General features: G+C 39.5%; 1 protein-coding gene across 10 annotated transcripts in view; it reads right to left on the minus strand.

The window, feature by feature from the left end:
* CDKL3 (cyclin dependent kinase like 3) overlaps nt 1-19,005 on the minus strand; it is an 85,355-nt gene that overhangs the window by 13,846 nt on the left and 52,504 nt on the right. The gene's annotated exons all lie outside the window — the stretch shown is intronic.

Below are 19,005 nucleotides of genomic sequence, written 5' to 3' on the forward strand. Positions count from 1 at the left end.
GCTTGCCCAGAAGAATGAACCTGTATCTACTCCCCCAAAAGTTTATAACATACTTAATTTTTCCAGACTGGGAAAGAAATCTTTTAGACCCAACTTCTGACTATGTTTTGCAGTAACAGCCCCAGACAACAGAGGAGTAAGAGTTAAGACCATGTGGAACGAATGAGGAAAAAAATCACTTGGTGTCTATGCTTATAAAGTCGTGCCTAGTGTGCTATCTTATCTTGTTCACCATTGCCCTGTACCTGTGTGACAAGTGATCCTGTCTCATAGGGCAAGAAGGAGGCAGGCACTCAGAAAAGAGAAGGGACTCACCCAAGGTGGTGGTCAGGATATAAAACTTCATACTCCCAAGTGCAAGATCTTAGCTACACTCACACAACTGACCTCAAAAGACTGAAATATGGAGGAAGGTCAATATAATTTCCCTTTGCCTGAATTCTCTTATCTGAAAAGTGTAAGTTTGGTTTAGTTTGGTAGATTAAAAAGTATTGAGCACCTAGTAAGTGCTAAGATTATGAGTGGATTTTTCCAAAGTGCTGTGAGCTCCTTGTTGATAGCATTACTGTAGGTATTATTTATTTTCTCCTGATGCAGATTACTTGGCTCACCACCACCACAGAAATGGAAGATATAATTATGTATGTTTAAAACATCCTGCCAAATAATTAAGAGGCCATGGCTTAACTTCTTAAGGAATGAATTCTAGGAAGCTCTTATTAGCATTCAAGCAGTGAAGTAAAGCGTATAGGATTATAAACAATACAGAACTAAACCAGAAAATCTTTTCCTTTAGAAGAAATCTAAAATTTTTTTTAGTCTGTAGAACTCGAAATAACCAATGGATCTGAAAATTCAGTTTGATTTACCTGGTCTTGGCCAATTAGACCTGACTGTCTCAATTCTAGAGCTGAGGAATACTTGGAACAAAAAGTTAAAAGCAAACCAAAAAGAATTGCTCTTTTAATTTCTTGGCAATAACCAGAGAATGAATAAAGCAAATATGCTTTCAAAAAGAATCTTTGCTCAGATGGCATATTCAGGATACAGCAAGTCTGAGGGTTACCTATGATGTTTAAACATAGCTATAAATAAAAATCATCTGATGATGGAGGTGGGGTAGGGGGAAGATAACCTTGAGCAAAGAGCTTTATAATAGTCACTCTTTGCCAAGGTATAAAAATTGACATTAAACATGGAGAAGGAATGAGATGTATTTTATTTGTCAGCAATTCTCTTGGCCTTGTGTTAGGTTTATTTTGTTGTTTCTTCCAGTGCCCTGACTTCTAAACTTACCAAGACAGAAAGTAGGGCTGTGTAGGTAAGAAATGGCTCTGGCGTCAGATGGACCAGCTTTGAATTCTGGTTCTGGAACTGCCTGAATGTGTGATGTTTGGCAAATTACCTAACTTTTCTGAGTTTCCTCACCGATAAAATGGGGATCACTGTAATAGCCAAATAATAGGGTTCTGAGAATTAAATTAAATTACAAATGTAAAACACCACAAAGTATGTAATAAATGTCCAGTAAGTATTTTATTATTATCATTACTATTATTATTTCTAAGTGGTTTCATTCTAAATATCCTTTAATGCCAGCTGGAGCCCCTCAATGCCTGCCATGAAATATGTAGTGGTCTTTGGAAATAAAACATAGCTATCAAAAACATCATATAGGCACAAAGCCTTTGGATGAAGTGGGGAAGGGGAAGAAGTTTAAGGAAAGAGAGTAGAGATGAAACAAAAAGAACACCTTGTCTCTTCCCTTGCCATCAAGCAAATATTCAGAAGGTTTTTTTGTATAGAGGGTAAGTCACTTAGGAATAAATCCAATAATTCATTTGGTCAGACTTATGTTCCTGTCAGATCAGAATCTTACATTTTAATAGGGTGCCATATCTGATAACACAGTCTTGGTAGCAAGGCCGTCTATGCTTCAGAAGCCCCACAATAGACCTGAGCAGTCAGCATCTTCGTGGTTCTGCCCATGAGAAGCCTGCCATGTTCTGGCCAACTGGGCCTGCCCAACTAACTACCAGAAGATTTCTGCACTCAGGATATGCAATGATGCTTGCAACTCATTGATATCCATCCCTACTCCTCTCCTTTGTGGTTTTCAGAAAAATTCACCTTATATTCCCCTTTCACTTGAAATTAGAATTTTGTAGATATGACCAAAATTGTGTGACCAGGACCTTTGCCACAGATATAAATTGGCCCCTTCTCTTTTCAGTTTGACTAAAAAAAAAGAAAAAAGAAAAAGAGAGGGCTAAATGAACATATCCCCTGGTAATGTCTGTGACATCCAGATACCATTCTTAGTTACAGAGTAAAATTTTTTTTCTGTTAAAGGAAAAAAAATCTGAAATAGAAAGCAAAACTCATCACTCTAGAAAGTTGGGTAAACTTTAAGAATACTGTCACCAACTTTGCAGCTATTAAAAATCTTATCATAAAAGTATGTTTATTGATATAAAACAGTATTCACAATAATTTTAAGTGAAAAAAGTACTTTTATAAAATAGCAAGTATAACTAATTTTATTAAATATATATTATAAATATATGTTTATAAGAGACTTTAGAAAGATACACAGTGAGGTATTAACAGCATTGCTTCTGGTAAGTGGGATTGTTTTTTATTTTTCTTTTACTTGATTATTCTGTAATGAAAACACACTGTTTGTTTTCTTGGGTTTTTTTTGGGGGGGGGTCATTAGTTCTATTTAATTATTTATTATTAGTTTTTTTAAATGGAGTTACTGGGGATTGAACCCAGGACCTCATGCATGCTAAGCATGTGCTCTATCTTTTGAGCTATACTTTCCCCCATATTGCTTGTTTTTTCAATTGTGAAAAAAAAATCTTTATGAGAAGGCACTTCTTTAGGGGAATCACAGGCCCAATGAACATGCAGTCAACAGTTCCAGTAAATATTCCACTATGCCCTGGAATATTACTCAAGGGCCCCCACTTTCTTGTGAAAAGAAGTCTCACCTCTCCTGTGGCATTCTCACGTGGCCTCCTTACAAAGATTTTACTATGGCCTTTTCTCCTGCCCTCCGTCTCACTGAAATCTCTTCTTTTCAGGTCACTGGGCCCCATACTCTCCCAGACAATGCTATACTCATCCATTCCATTCCAATTTACACCTCTTTACTCAACCTATCTCTGGTCCCTGTATAGCCCCCGTATCTATATGAACCCAACTTGTCATTTAAGACCAGTTCAAGCCCCATACCCTCGGAAGAGTTTTCTCTGATGACTCTAGATATCTCTTGATTGGGAGTGCCTAAAAGACCAGCAGGAGACCTCAGAATCTAGTATAACCTCACTGAGACCTGGCACCTGTCATAGCAGAGAGGTATGAATTGTTGGTGAGCCCACGGGAGGCGTTCCCTAAGGACTCCCAGAAACACTGCAGAGGAGGGGGACATTTTGTAGGAAGCCAGAGAGAAAAATCTGTTCACACTTGTTCTTTATTTTTCCAGATTAGCCAGTTCACCAGCGCTCTAGCTTGACTCCAGGCAAGATTTAGAAATGAGATTCCCCAAATAAGGTGAATTTGCAAGCATAGATAATGACATCTAAACAGTGCTTTGAAGTTCATTTGCAAAGAGAGAAAGGGCCATACTGCTCTCCTGCTGGATGGAAAGAAACAAACTTTTCTCTCACAGATGTGTTTGTTCCCTAAGCCACTGGAGAGAACACCAAGCAGGGAGACCCCTTGATTACCAGGTACTTCTGTGTTCCTCTTTAAATTCCCATTGTGGTGGATGGTAGTGGAGTTGGGTCTGCAAACAAAAGAAGGAACAGTACTTGCAGAAAAGAGAAAATGGATGGATAATTTAGTGCCTAGATGTTGATGGCTGTTTCTTAGAGGAAAGATGCAAACCAGCTATCTCTGTCTTTGGAGAAACAAGCAAGAGGAAATGAGCCTCTGTGAAGAAGTAACAGTTATAAAGCCCACATTAATTGTTTACTATATGTTGAGTATTCTTCTAAATGTTTTACATGTGTAATTTATCCCTCACAACTCATGAGGCAGGTACTATTATTATCCTCATTTCACAGATGATGAAACTGAGGCACAAAGGGATTGTATAAGATAAAGTAACTAGTAAGTAGAGGAGCTAGAGTTCAAACTTAGTCTGTCTTCAGCACTTAAACTCTTTACTAGAGAGCTTTTAGCATCAGATCACAAGAGATTTTCATGAAAGGAAGATCTTAACCATTAGACCATCTGATACTTCAACGCCTAGCAATCTCCAAGAATAGAGCAAAAAGCGGTGTCTTTAAAGGCTGCAGGTTAGTGAGTGGTCTGCGGTCCAGCCCACCCTACCAATCCTGCTTCCTAAGTACTTCCATCCCATTCACTCCTCTGCTATCTTCTCCTTGTACCATGCCCTTCTCTTTTCTCCTGACATACTCTCTTTCTTTTTCTTCTTCTTTCTCTCCTACTCCTCCATTTGTCCAGCTTTTTGGGATAACACACAGGCACAGTTTAGCTCCTCTTTTGGCACTCAGAATCAAAAAGGCTGCTGGTCCCTGAGCTACACATTTCCAAGTCACCTTCTTTGTGAATAAGATCCTTCCCATCCATAGGCTGAACCCAGGCAGTCGAAAAAGCATTGAGAAGAAAAAAAGACCAAATAATTCTGAAAATGAATTGCCCAGCTCTCTCCCTATGTCAGAGAATATCAGTTGCCCTGATTGGTTTGTCTTGCCTTTAAGTTAAGCAAATAGCACAACGTGGATGGCACTCTCTCTCTCTCCCAGGAGCTCATCTCCTGGAAAAGAAAGCTGGACTCATCTCCACTTCTGCCACCAACAATCTATATGACTTTGAGCACATCCTTTCCCATCAGTTTCCTCACCCAACAATGTAGAGATTGGACTATATTGGGGAGTTCTCAAATTAGGATTCATGGGTGAATTCAGGGGGATCAACCAACTCCCAAAGGATAACATATAGGAAGTTTTTTTATTGAAATTTTTACTGAGATAATTTTAGATTCATATACAGCTGTAAGAAATAATAGAGATCCCAGTTTCCCAATGGTATTATCTTGCAATACTATAGTACAACATTACATTGGGGATATTGATAGTGAACAATCCACCTATCTTATTCAGATTTCCCCAGTTATACAAGTACTCATTTGTGTATGTTTTGGGGTGTGTGTGTGTGTGTGGGTGTGTGTGTGTGGGTGTGTGGGTGTGTGTGGGTGTGTGTGTGTGTGTCTGTATTTACTGCTATACAATTGGGAATTTTCTGTTGCATGTGTTTTCTAGGGAAGAGTTCTTAGCTTTCATCAGATTTTCTCCAGTATCAGAGATGCAAAAAGGGGGTTTGTTCCCAGCTCTGGGGATTTTAGAAGACCAAACTCCAAACCTTGATAGCTCTCTGTTCCAAGAGCAACATTTAATTAGCACTTAACCACATGGCAGGCATAGGGATGCCTGTGGGGAAGAGTTGATGGAAAGATGTTCAGGGAAAACAGGGAAAACCTAGAGGTGTATAACACAGTTTACTGAGCTTATGCTCCAGCAGGGAAAGATAGTCTGACAGGTAAACAAGTCATTTAATAAACATGTGTTGAAAAGGGATGACCTTGTTGCTTGGGGCAGCTTGGGAAGGTTTTCCACAGAAGCTGATGCCTGAGTTACACCTTGAAGAATAGTCCAGAATTCTTCACCTGAGAAGATCTATTAAAATCTATTCCCTCTTAAATCATATCTATTCTAGGGATTTTGAAGAAAATATAGGAAACCATACCTACAATTGTTTATTCTACAACGTTAAGGTGTCAAATTCTTCAACTCTCGTGTGTTGGTGTCAAGGCCAAGGGAGTTTTTCCCCCTAAGTCTGTTTTCCGTTGTCTTGTCCAAAGTGGATACCAGATCCTGCCAACTTAGCTTGAGAAAAGCATTTTATCTCTGGTGCCTTGATCACATCAGAGCTTATATTTAAAGCATGAGTGATGAGAAGAGACTGCAGCTAAGTCCCTGGCTCTGTCCCATAGGGACAGCACCCTCCTCCTCTCCACCAAAGGCTGTGTACACCAATCCTAGTACAGTGGCTGGTGGAAGTGAGAGCTGGCCAGAGCCATGAGTAAAACATCTCTGCTCTCCAATCAGTTCTCCAATCACTGGGATCTCCTTTTCCATAAGGGCTCATCAGAAACTTCAGGGGCTGGGTGCCCTGGCTCCCCCATGTCTGTCCTCCCCATGTTCAGTGATTGGCCCCCTTGTATGGGCTCTGGCTCAGGCATCCTTCGGGGCCTCTCTCTCTGTGTGGATTTCAGGTCCACATCAGGCTGTTCAGTTTCCAACACTGTTCTCAGGAAGATCATTCTCTCTGGTGGAGCCATCCTTACATCAGGGAGAGCAAGACCCTAACATTAGACCCACTCTTTGAAGAGCCCCCTAGAAGCCTGATTCAAGGCACCCCTTCTTATGACCTCTGTGTCCTCATGCAAGTTATTTAAACCCCTAACTTCAGCACCTTCATCTGTAAGATAGGGATCATCATAGTACCATCCTAACTGGGTTATTTTAAGCTTTAAGTAAATTAACCCATGTAAACCTCTTAACACATGACAAATACTCCATCTACACTAGCTATTATTATAAACATCTATTTTTGTAATAAAATTATTTCTGTCCTCAGTACTTCCATTAAAAATAAATAAAATTATTTCTGATTGTAAAAGAATTAATGATCACTGTAGAAAATTTGTGGACTATTGAAAAGTTTAAAGAAAAGAAGAAATAATGGTAACATCTAGGGATGAGGATATAATCATTCTGATGTGTAGTCTCCCAGTTTTTTTGTGTGTGCATATATGTATTTATGGGAAATAAAAAAACTGGGTTCATATTGTGTATGTCTGTTCTGTAACCTGTTTTATTCAACTGATCTATCATATTTTCCCATATACTTAAATACTCTTACAATATTTTTTAAAACTGCCTAATTTTCAAGTATATAGATGCATCCCAATTTATGTAACGAGTCCCTTAGTTTGGTAGTTAGATTCTTTCATATTTTTATATTTATAAATACCATGATAAATATTCTTGTTTATAAATTTTTATGTGCATCTTGATTTATTCCTTAAGATAAATGTTTAGAAGTAGAATCACTGTGCAAAGTATCTGAAAACTTCTGTGACTTTTCTGGGACTGCTTTTGTTTTGTTTTGTTAACGTCAGGGACACAGAACTGGATTAACCATAATCCTTGGTTCATGGCACTATCATAATTGTAACCGATGGCCTGATTCTGTTATTTCACATGGTAAATTCATTCATTTAAATAATGTAATCAGTGCCTGTAAATCTACCACCAATCCTCAAAAGCTCAGACCTCAACAATAACCAGTATTTAAACCATAAGGCAGTACCTCCATTAAAAAAAAACTAACAAAACAAACAATCCCCAGTACCTCCATTAAAAAACAAATAAACAAATCTAATTACCTTCCCCCACAAAATAAATAAATTAATTTTAAAAATCCCATAAGGCTTTCCCCCTCACCTCCCTGTGCTCCCCAACTAAGAGAACCATCCTGAATCATATGTTTATTTCCTTCTTTTTCTTTTTATATGGTTTTACTGTATCTATAGGTACTCCTAAAGAATGATTTTTTTAAAAACTGTTCACTTAAAAAAGAAACTGTTCACAGCTTTATAAAAAGCGTATCACGTATGTAATCTTTCAGGACTTATTTTTGCACTTTATATTACTTTGCTAAAAACCTTATCCATATCTTTAAATTTCACTGTAGTTCATTTTTTCTGGTGTAAAATACCCTAATGCATGACTACACCACAGTTTACCATCAACTCTCCCCCTCATGGGCAAGTGCATTGTTTCTAGGATTTAGCTCTTGTTCACACTGCTGATGTGAACATTACTGTAAATGTCCCATGTTGTACATGTACAAGAGTTTGTCTAGGGAACCAGTTTATACTTCCACCAGCTGTTGATGAGAGATCCTCTGGATCTACATCCTCTGCTGTACCTCGGATCCATCTTGTCTGGTTGCCTTCCAGATGAGAGGATCAGCCTACCTCCCTCCAGCAATGTATGAGAATCCCACTTGCCCCAAACTCTTTCCAACCCCAGAGATCCTGTAAAATGTTTGACCATTTGACAGGAAAAAATATCTCCCTGCTGTTTAACTTTGAGGCAAGGTACTGACTTCTCTAAATGCTGAGAGAGAAGGGGTTTGGCTCCAAGAATTGTTTCCAGTCTAATAACTTCAGGGACATTTCTGGGGCTGAATCCCCAGTGGTTCAGCTGCTTTCCCATGTCCTAAAAGAGGTGACACAGTTGGAAAGAGGGAGAGACGAGGGCCAGGATGGGAAACAAGCCCAACTCACCACAGTGTACGCTTGTCTCCGGGTCCCAATCCCTGCCAGTGTCAAATCACTCCTCCTTGATACAGCAGGCATTCTCTCTCCCTACCCCTACCCGAGAAAAGCCAGTATAATGCTACCCTTTGTTATTTGAATTGATAAATTTAAACCTCTTTCCCTGCTCTGCAGTAAAAGAACTTTCTATTTTGGGCTTAGTGACATAGCCAAAACCAAGAAGAGAGCAGTAGGCTGCAGCATGAGTTAATAGCCCTTCTTCAAGGAGAGAATCCATATGCAAATTGAAGGACCTTCCAAAATTCGTCATCTGCATAGCAACATGCAGCCTTTTCGCCTATTTTTCTGCTAACAGATACATTTCAAGGTTCAAAATTAAACAGTGCCCAACCTTCAGAGTAAACTGATGAATTAATCCTGAACAATCAGGTTTCTTAATTCAAATCAATTTGCCAGGAGTCTATGGACCTCTCTGTGTACCTAGTGCTAGGCTGGGTATTGTCAGGGAAGAGAATTCTGTCTTTCAGGGAATTCTAGCCATCAAAAATTATACCATTATACCGACTTGAGGAGAGCCCAGACATTTACCTAAGAATATGCTTTCCTCTGCTAGTCTTTCTCTACTTAAAATTTCCGCATTAGCATAGGGTCCTGGGCCTCAAGAAGCCTCCAGAAGTACATAGAGGTCATGTTTACACGAGGAGCAATCTATTTAAACCACTGGCACCTGTCAGCACAAAACCATGGCCTGAAAGAATAGGACAGAGGACCTACCATCCTCTCCTTTGTCAAACTTTTTTCTTAGCAGAATTTTCAAATATGTACCGAGGTAGATATAATAAACCTCCATGTACCTATCGTCCAGCTTAATGATTATCAACATTCAGTGATCTTGTTACATCTGTACCCCATCCCCCCATATCTCTATTTTAAAATCAATTTAAAGCAAATCACAGATATTTTCATATTAAAATATTTCTGTATGCATCTGTAAGAAATGAGGCTTTTTTCAATAACCACTGTATCATATTTTTAAAATTATCAATAATTCCTTAATATCATGCAGTATCCAGTCAGAAGGCAAATTGCCCTGATTTTCCTTAGTGTCTTTCTGGTTCATCCTAATCAGGAGCCAAGCAATGTCATTTGTATTTGTTCTCTTCTGTCTCTTTTAGTTTATAATTCTTCAATTTTTAATTTATAACAGTTCCCCATCCTTTTTTATTGCTCTACTCTTTGGTGCTGTTGAAGATAATAGGTCTTTTAGTTATTACTGCTGTGTAACAAACCATCCCAAACTTAGTGGCATAAAACCACCACCAATTTATTGTGCTCATGCACTCTCTGTGTCAGGAATTCAGAAAGGGCACAGTGGGGATGGCTTCTCTGCTCTAAGCTGTCTGGGGCCTCAGCTGGGAAAATTCAAAGTCTGGTGATGACTTCACAACTGGGAGCTAGATACACTGAAGTCTCGTTTACTCATGTGTCTGGTGTTGGAGCCTAAAGCACTCAAAAACTAGGACTGCTGACCAGAGCACCCACACACAGCCTCTCTATATGGCATGGCTTCCTCACAGTATGGTCCTCAGGAGAGTCAGACTTCTTACATGGCAGCTGAAGGCTCCAAGTGTAAGTAAGCATTCCAGCCAACAAGGTGGGTATTGTGTCACTTTATGACCTAACTTCAGAAATTACTGTGTCACTTTTGCTGTGTTTCATTGGTTGCGAGTAAGTTACAAGCTCACCCAGACTCAAGGACAGTGGAATCAGCCTCCACCATTATAGAGGCAGGGGTAAAGTTCCAGAATAGCATATGCCATAGGAGATACTGTTGCTTCACTTGGCAATTAGGATGGTCAGTTAAGCCTGCCTCTCCTATACCAATTCGGAAAGATGTTGCAAACAATGGAAATCTAGTGGAAGAGAGAAAGTGGGGAGTTTATTTGTTTGCAGGGCCACATCCTACAGTTGTGTAGATTGTGCCCTGAACAACCAGCGGGGTGAGTGGGGCTACTATAATCCAGCTCCGCTTGCCACACCTGTGTCTAACTGTAGGGCTGTGTCTTCAGAGGAAGAGGCACATTTCTAATACACATAAGACGCCACATGAGGAAGAGGTGTCCCTGAATGGATGGTGAAAGATCATTCAATCTTACTTATGCTTATTGGGTACCTATAGAACACATGCTAATTTGGATAGTATTGGGTCTTTTTTTAGTTTAAGCTGCACACACAGTTGGCCAAGAAGTATCTCAGAAACAAAAATTGTATTTTTTTACATGGTGAAAGTTTTTAGCTCTAGGTACTTTATGACTGCATGCCTCTAGAATGACCTAGACCTATCTTTGAAGAAGCCAAGATGCTGTATCCCAATGACTAGGGGCCCAGTCTGACCCATCTGCTTCCAGCCTTGGCTGAATACAAAAAGTGGATGCAAGATTTACTGGAAACCAGGCCAAACAGAACTGAGGGCTTTCTTTCCTTCTTTGCAATCCCTGTTCTTCATTAACATAGTTTTCAAAGTTTGATTAAATCCCCCAGGGAAGTAAATGCTTTCATTTCTGTTTATGGCTATCTGAAAAATAAAATAATAGTGATAAGGCAAGGAATTTCCAAGGATTTTAAGGAAAAAGATAGCACCAGACATCCCTGAGTTTGATGAGGGCAGGTAGGTTATAAGGCAGATCACACAAATCCAGATATAAATCTCTATAAATGAGATTATTAAAAAGCTGTGATCATGCTGATGAAGCCATATTGGTGATCAACAGGTGGGTTGAGGAAAGCCTCAAATGGCAAGGCTCAGGCCACTTAATTTTATTTACTTATTTTTCACTAGTTCGATCTCAGGTGCAGAGTGTTAAATTAATCACACTTCAGTTCATGGGACATTATACTCCAATTGGTCCACACAAGGCTATGCTTTTGTTTTCTGGATGTATGAATGTATTTCCTCCTAGTCCCACTCCTCACTCCTATCCTTCCCTCCGTAAGCAACCACTCTAATATCTTGAATTCTATTTTTTGGCTTGAATGTGTTCCTGTGGAGTGTGTGGAGTTGTCCGGTTTGCATGTATTTTAATTTACATCAATAGCCTCATGATACAGATTTCATTGTGTGTCTTAGTTTTTCCACTTTGCACTTTGTTTTTAAGACCAATCCGCATTTTTATATGCACTCCAGTCCATCACTCCTGACTGCTGCAGAGTCCTCCACCAGGTGCACACACCACATGTGGCCTCTCTGCTCCCCAGTAATGGGCGCTCCCAGTGCCTCCAACTTCTCACCACCCAAAACAATGCCACCATGAGCAGCCTCATGTATGTCCCATTTTGGACCCATGTGGCAATCTCTTTAGACAATTTCTCACCCATATGTTGTTTCTTTATGCATTAGAAAAGGCATCTCTTCCTCCTGGAGGACACACTGCACAGTAAAGCACAAGGCTTGGCAAGGTGGTGCTCAGGCTGGGTCTCAGCTCCTACTCACTGTCCCCCCTCAGTAAAAGCCTTGCTCAGGACACAATCTCCACAACTGCAGGAGGTGGCCCTGCCAACAAACGTTTCCCCCATTCTCACTTCCACCAGGTTTCCACTGTGTGTAACATCACTCCTGGTCAGTGCAGGAAAGGGGAGAGTGTTAACAGACTACACAAATCTCATCATAGGATATATGAATACTTAATCTGAACAAGTAGTGCCATACTGCTCAAGCACTATCTACCTGGGCTGACAGTTAACCTTCTCAAATGGCTCCAGCATCCCTCGAACCTGTGAAACCCTGCCCCCTCAGGGTCCTGAAGCCTGCCTGCTGCCACACTGTCTCTCTATTAGATCTCCAACACTTTATCCTAAGATTTACTACCCCATATCACTGGCTTGATGAAGTTCTCTTTAAAGAGGTCTGGGTCTACTCCATGTGAATCCAGAGTCAGCATCTCTCCCTGCTGTGTCAGCTCAGTCCACTGATCTTTTAACATTAAGAATGTTGGAAACCGAGAGTAGATTTTAAATGTTTTCACCACAAAAAAGAAATGGTAATTATGTAACGCAGGTGTTAGCTAAGGCTATCATTTTGCAATATACAATGCAAGTGTGTCAAATCAACACGTTGTAGGCCTCAAATTTACATGTTATATGTCAATTGTAACTCCATAAAGATGGAGGGGAAAAAAAGAATGATGGAAACCAGAATTGTCTCCTGTAGCTCAGTGCAAGGTCTCAGGACTACCTTCCCTACTCTCTCTCCTACTTGATTCCAAGTCTAAGGTATACTGTGTTTGATTATTTTTATATTTGTTTATTGAATTTAAAAGTATCTTTCTTCTGAGAGGCTCAAAGCTCCTAAAAAAATTCAAGAAGCAGTTCCTTAATAATGATCAAAAAGTTACTGTGTCATTTCAGATGACTAATCAAGAAGAAATGGGTCCAAATTAAGACAAGGGAGATTTGAGTTGTCTCCCGATGAAGTATTTCACAAAAGAGGAAACAGGCTGAACTAGGTCTTGGGCAGGAGGATGGGAGCTTCATCTCATTCCAGAGCCCTTCAAGGAACAGATAGAGCAGGAGACCTTGCAGAGTCTAAACTTGAGGCGTGCCTGCCTAAAAGCAGGGGAAGGCCAAGATTCCTTTCCGTTCTGGTAACACTTCTGCAGAGTGGTTAGATGTTCTAGTAAGCTGGATTTTTCTTTCTTAACCACTGAGCAAGAACCTATTCCTAATGGAAAAAGGATGGCTGAGAGCCTATCTAGGATTCCAAGGGCTCAGATTACCTGCTCTGTCTGTCCCTCTGAACCCCTGGAGCATGGGCCTGTTCACTACTCATGTTTTTTAACTACTTTTATGGCACCAAGGGAAGGGGAATCTTAAATGTTAACGTACATTTAGTGGAATAAACTTTCAAATAATCGAATCTTACCTGTTGTATCAAAGCCATACTTGCCAATTATCCATGCAGAACTGCTGTAAAAGGTTTCCTCAAATGAAAACTTCCTAGAGGTATTGAATAATGTCAGATACAGAAGAAACAAGATCACAGCAGTTCTAGTGAGCTCCTCAGACAGCACAGATGAGTGGGTCCATCCTGACAACCAGCAGCTCCCAGCCCTTCTCAGCTGGGGCCCAGCATGTGCATGAGAAAGTTTCCCCCTGTTGCCTCAGCCAACAGCTAGGAAATCCTAGCTCCGCATACCAGGCTCCTTAAGCAATGATGAATCTGCCTCACTTCCTCCTTTATTTCCTAACCAAGAGTTCCAGTTTCAGTGTAGAGGCCAGAAAGGGCTGATAACGTCACTACTTTCCTACAGCAGTTCACTCCGTCATCTTAGCAGGTTGCTTAAGAGGTAAGCCACCCTCCTTGAACTTCCTTTTGAAAGCCCAAACTAGAGATTATAGTTCTTAAATGGGGCACTCAATCTAGCCCTTGATGCCTATCAGACTAAAATTTTCAAAACAAACTTCCAAGGTAAATCTCTAGGACCTGGGTGGAGGTGGGGAGTTGGCCAGTAAAATTGAGACCTGGCTTCTGGTATGAGCCTTACTGTGAAAAACATGATGTATTCCCCTTAGCTTCAGAGAGAATCACTTTTGGTGCCTGAAATGAACTCAGATGTTTCTGACAAATAAACCAACATAAATCACCACCCTTTTGCAAGTCTTTTGAAAAATACTGGCTTACACTGTTTAATCTCCTATCTTACCTTTTTGAAAAAAATTTTTTATCATTCTTGAGAAATCATAGTACTCAGAGCTATAGAGTGAGGGGCTGGTCATATGGAAAGTTCTGCCCTGATGAGATTAACAACCTAATAATGAAAGGGACAAATCAGAGTTGAAAAAGCTCGAGGAATATAGATAAAAGGCACAGGCAAATGCATAGGAAACTGATCATAGCTCTATGGCGTTAATGTAGACTTGGAGGCAGGTGATGGACAGAATAGTGTACGATGCATTGAGAAGAGAAATTACTGGGATGCACATTTTTCTAGAAAAAATTCATCAGCATTTCTCTTTTTTCACTACAATACTCAACCCAAAATCTAAACATTGCTAATTCTGCCCTCTAACTAAACAGTAATTATTTTAAAATTATGTATAATTTAAAATATATACAAAGTAGACCTTTGGTAAAACTAATCACTATTCACTAATTTATATATGAATAGTATATTGAGCCCCCACACACCCATTATCCAGTTTCAATAATCATCCAACTCAAGGCCATTATTATTTTATCTGCACCCCCACTGGCTTCCCCCATCCTGTGCCATTTTGAAGCAGATTCTAAGCATCATAAAATTTCATCTATAAATAAGTATGTATTTCTAAAAGACAAAAATTCATTTTAACATAATCACTCCCACATTTGAAATTAATAATTCCATAATATCCAGGTGATCATGTTTTAGACAGCAAATAAAAAATGCTGACCAGTGGAGAGACATGAGGTATCCCCATAGCCATAGAGATGTAAAACAGCCATTCCCACAGGCTCTGCGGTTAAACAGGGCATGCTTCTAGTTTTGCTGATAAGACCTCAGAAAGTGGAAGAGGAGATCTCACAGTCAATCTAATCGTTGCTATTTCTTTATTCTGCCCTTTTGTGTGAGGAATCATGGGATGAAATCCCCCTGAAAGGAAAGAGAGTCTGCTTTCTTATGAGTGAGTCCCTTTGGACAAGTGGAGACTGTGTGATTTGCCCATGTCATGGTGTCACACATGGCCTCAGAACTACACACAGCTCAGGAATGTGAGTGGGCACCGTAATCCAGGGAATTATTTGTAGATTCAAAGCACGGTCCAGAAACAATAGTCTGAGAGTTTCCCAGTGCTTAATTCTATTGGCTTCTATTTCTTTGGAAATATTTTAGGAACTTATTGGACGTGTAATAACATTTAGTAGCATTCATAAGGGCTAAAAGTAAAGTCATATAAAAAAAGGGGGGGGGTTTGTTTTAAGAGATATATACATATTAATTTGTAATGATTGATTGACAAATGTTCCTGTAAGAAAATATTACATACTATAGGTTAGTTTATAGAGTCCCCAAAGATTTATATACAAAAAATTCTCTAAAGGAGATCGTATTTTAAAAGCTCTCAAATAGAACGCATTTTGTAAAATTAATAATTATCCCCTAATTTATGTCCTTTGTGAGTCTAGATTTTTGAACATGCTTTTGTTTTTCTTAAAATGAAACAATCCCAGTCAGGCTTGCGGAGGAAAGCACATATTCTTGGGGCTACACATGCCTTTTCACTCCTGTACCACTACTGCAATAGCCACCTAACTCGTTTTTCTGCTTCTCATCCTGCCCAGTCACACCGAGTTGTCTTCCTAAAGTACACAGCTAATCCTGCCTCTTCAATAACAGGCATTCACGCTTCTATCACCTTCCGAAAATCCCTGATTCTTTACTGTAGCATTCCAAGTTCTCTGAGTGAGATGTGTCCCTGACTTACTGGAGCAACCATATTCCCCATTGTTCTCCAATCTCCACGTATTCTGTTCTCTAGCATCATCACTGACATCAGCTAGTCAGTGTTTTTAGAACATGGTCCATGTTCTTCCAAACAGAACCACTTATTTCAAGTCCTAGAATAAGGGACAAGTAGCCCAGTGTTTAAGAGCGTACCTTTCATGTCAGACTAGATGGAATCCTGGCTCTGTCACCTTCCAGCTGTGGGAATTTGATAAAAATCACTTAATCTGCCTGAGCCATACGTTTATTCAGCTCTAGAATGGGGAAAATGATAGTACCTTTCTCACAGAGTTGCTGGGAGGATTTGGTTGGATTAGCATGTAAAATGCTTAGCACAGTGTCTGGCACATAATAAACATCCAACATATGACAGCCCTTATTTCAGACTGCTAAGGTCCATCTGTCTGTCAAGAGACACCACCCCTTGAAGCACTTTAAGTTCCCCCAGTTCTGTCTCTCCTTGGATCCCACATATCATGCATACCTCTTTTCAGCACTAACTACTTTCCGCCTTGTATTATTATTATTATTATTATTATTATTATTATTATTATTACTATTATTACTATTATTACTACTACTACTACTACTACTACTACTACTACTACTACTACTACTACTACTACTACTACTACTACTACTACTACTACTACTACTACTACACGTATCTTCTCTGCTGTACTTTACTGAATCCCCACCATGTACTAAGTGCCATAGGGAATAAAAGATGAAGAAAACTTGGTTCTTTGCCATACAACTGCTTACAATCTAGTTAGCAAACAGATATTGGCAACTCAAATACAATTCACTAATGTTTAAATAAAGCTGTGGCTCATTATCATTATTATGATACTGTTTCCCTAAGGTTCTCTTTTACAGGATAATCTCAAAGTATGAGCTACATTTTCCCCCAAGGACTGTGACCATTTCCCCTTCAGCTAACAGAATTTACCTCTTGAGAGTAAATACAGTGAAATATAATTGAACATAGCCGAGCTTAGGGGATTATCAAGGGAAAAGTAGTATCAGTGATGTTGTCAAATGATAATGATCAGACTATGACTTCCTCTGCTCCCAAAGCTTTTGCCAAAAAATAAGCACAAAGTGCTGGACCTAAGTATGGCGTAGGGCTAGAAGCACTTCTAGCCTCCTCCTCCTGATGATGCAATTGTGATGTGTATTCTTGGTGTACTTGTAATTCGAGGGCAGAACACATAGTGAAGGCTACAAGTCCGTGCTGCATCCTCTACCCCTGCCTACAGATTATCAAGACCACGAGGTCAATGACTATCATTGAGTTTTAGGTGCAGGAAGCTGGCTGACCTAACTGTTGAAGAAATCCTCTGTCTTGCAATAAATGATGCCTTAAGTCAATGCCAGGTTCTCAGTGTCAACAAGACTTCAAGTGAGACTGCTCAGGTTCCTGCCTCAGTCAAATACCAGAAGATGACACCTACAATGCCTACTCAACAGGAAACAATGTAGCTGGGCAGAATATTTTAAGAATGTGAACTGGGCACATAACATCAAGATGACTCCTTATGAAATAATTGCTCTGGGCTGCCAAAGAAAGAGGAATGGCTTGTTCTCCTGGACAGAGCTCACCCCCTCCCCTTTCTCCTCCTGCCCTTCCCTCTAGGCTGGCTGAGCACTACTGTCATAGGCAAGGCTAGGCTGGTTTCTTCTCTTTATCTCCAGAGTTCTATCTCTGTGGGTAACTGTGGGAGAGGAAACTTTATTCAACTACAGGCAGTTTCATGTTTCTGAAAACATTCAAAAGTCAAATGTATGGTCAAACATACATTTTAAATGTTTAAAGGACAGTTCATTCCCAGAGAGCTAAAAATATTATAAAAATCCCTATTACATCTCACATTTTATTCCTAGTATCAAACATTATATTTCCAGCACTTACAGATATTCTTTCTTTTTTCCTTTTCATCACAATTGAATATGTCATCTAGCAGGTAAGTAACTCCAGATGAGGCTAAAGATTAATTAGCAACTTCTTAGCACCCCTAAGGAGCATCTTTGTTTTGATGCTATTACATTCATGAGAGTGACATTTCTAATCCTTAGCATCAGCAGCCTCATTTTCCTACTGCCAACAATTTTTATTTTTACCCTCAAAGAGTCAAATATTCAACTTGTCACATAAGTACCACTGGGCCAACAATAAGAGCAACACTTTGAAGACTGCACCTTAGACCTGGCAGAGGTTGCTTGGCTACAATAGCCCAAATGATGCATAAGAGCCTAAACATAAGACAGGTGAGGGGAAGACGGTATGGCTCAGTGATAGAGTGCATGCTTACCATCCACAACATCATGGGTTTGATACTCGGTATTTCTGTTAAATAAACGAATGAATACATAAATAAAATCTAATTACCCCCCAAACCAAACCAAAACCAAAAAAGACAGGTGAACTAAGGAGAAGTTGGAAGTATAATGAGTACAAAAGTGAGAGATGAGGGCTACCTATTCTATAAAAATGACCACGTGTATAGCACCTTACAGGTTACAGTCTACTTCCAGGTACCTTATCTCATTTGGCCATAACCTCATTCTTTTGTCTAATCCCACACTCTTCTTCAGTTTCAAGGAAAAACAAGGATGGTAGGATGATGGAAATAAGTATTTGCTTAGGATGAATTTTAGTAAACAAAGAAGTATTATTTATATCTCACATGAAACGGTAAATATTGAGTAACTGCATAACCATCTAAGAAGGAAGATACATTACAAAAGTTCTTTACGCAGGGTCTATAGGAAGGACAAAAAACATTATCACAGAATTAAATGATTATCAGTGATGAACAAACTAGGCATCTATGGAAATGACTGTTGGTTTCCATAAGCCACCTGAAGAAGTTTAGAATCTCACCCCAACAATGGAGTGAGAAAGCTGCCCTAAACTCAGAGTAAGATTTTCAGCCCCACACATCTTCAACAGAACTTCATTCAATGCCTTGCACAGGCAGCCCATCAGTAATTTAAGAAAATTAAAAGAGAGACTTGATACAAACAGAATGTAAAAATATGAGAAACATGGACTTTGAACAGTGATTAGATATTTGATGCTATTAAGAAACTTAAGTTTTAAGGACATAATTATGTCTTTTATTTATAAAAAAGAAGACA

Source organism: Camelus ferus, chromosome 3, assembly GCF_009834535.1.
Source record: "Camelus ferus isolate YT-003-E chromosome 3, BCGSAC_Cfer_1.0, whole genome shotgun sequence".
Taxonomy (NCBI): Eukaryota; Metazoa; Chordata; class Mammalia; order Artiodactyla; family Camelidae; genus Camelus; species Camelus ferus.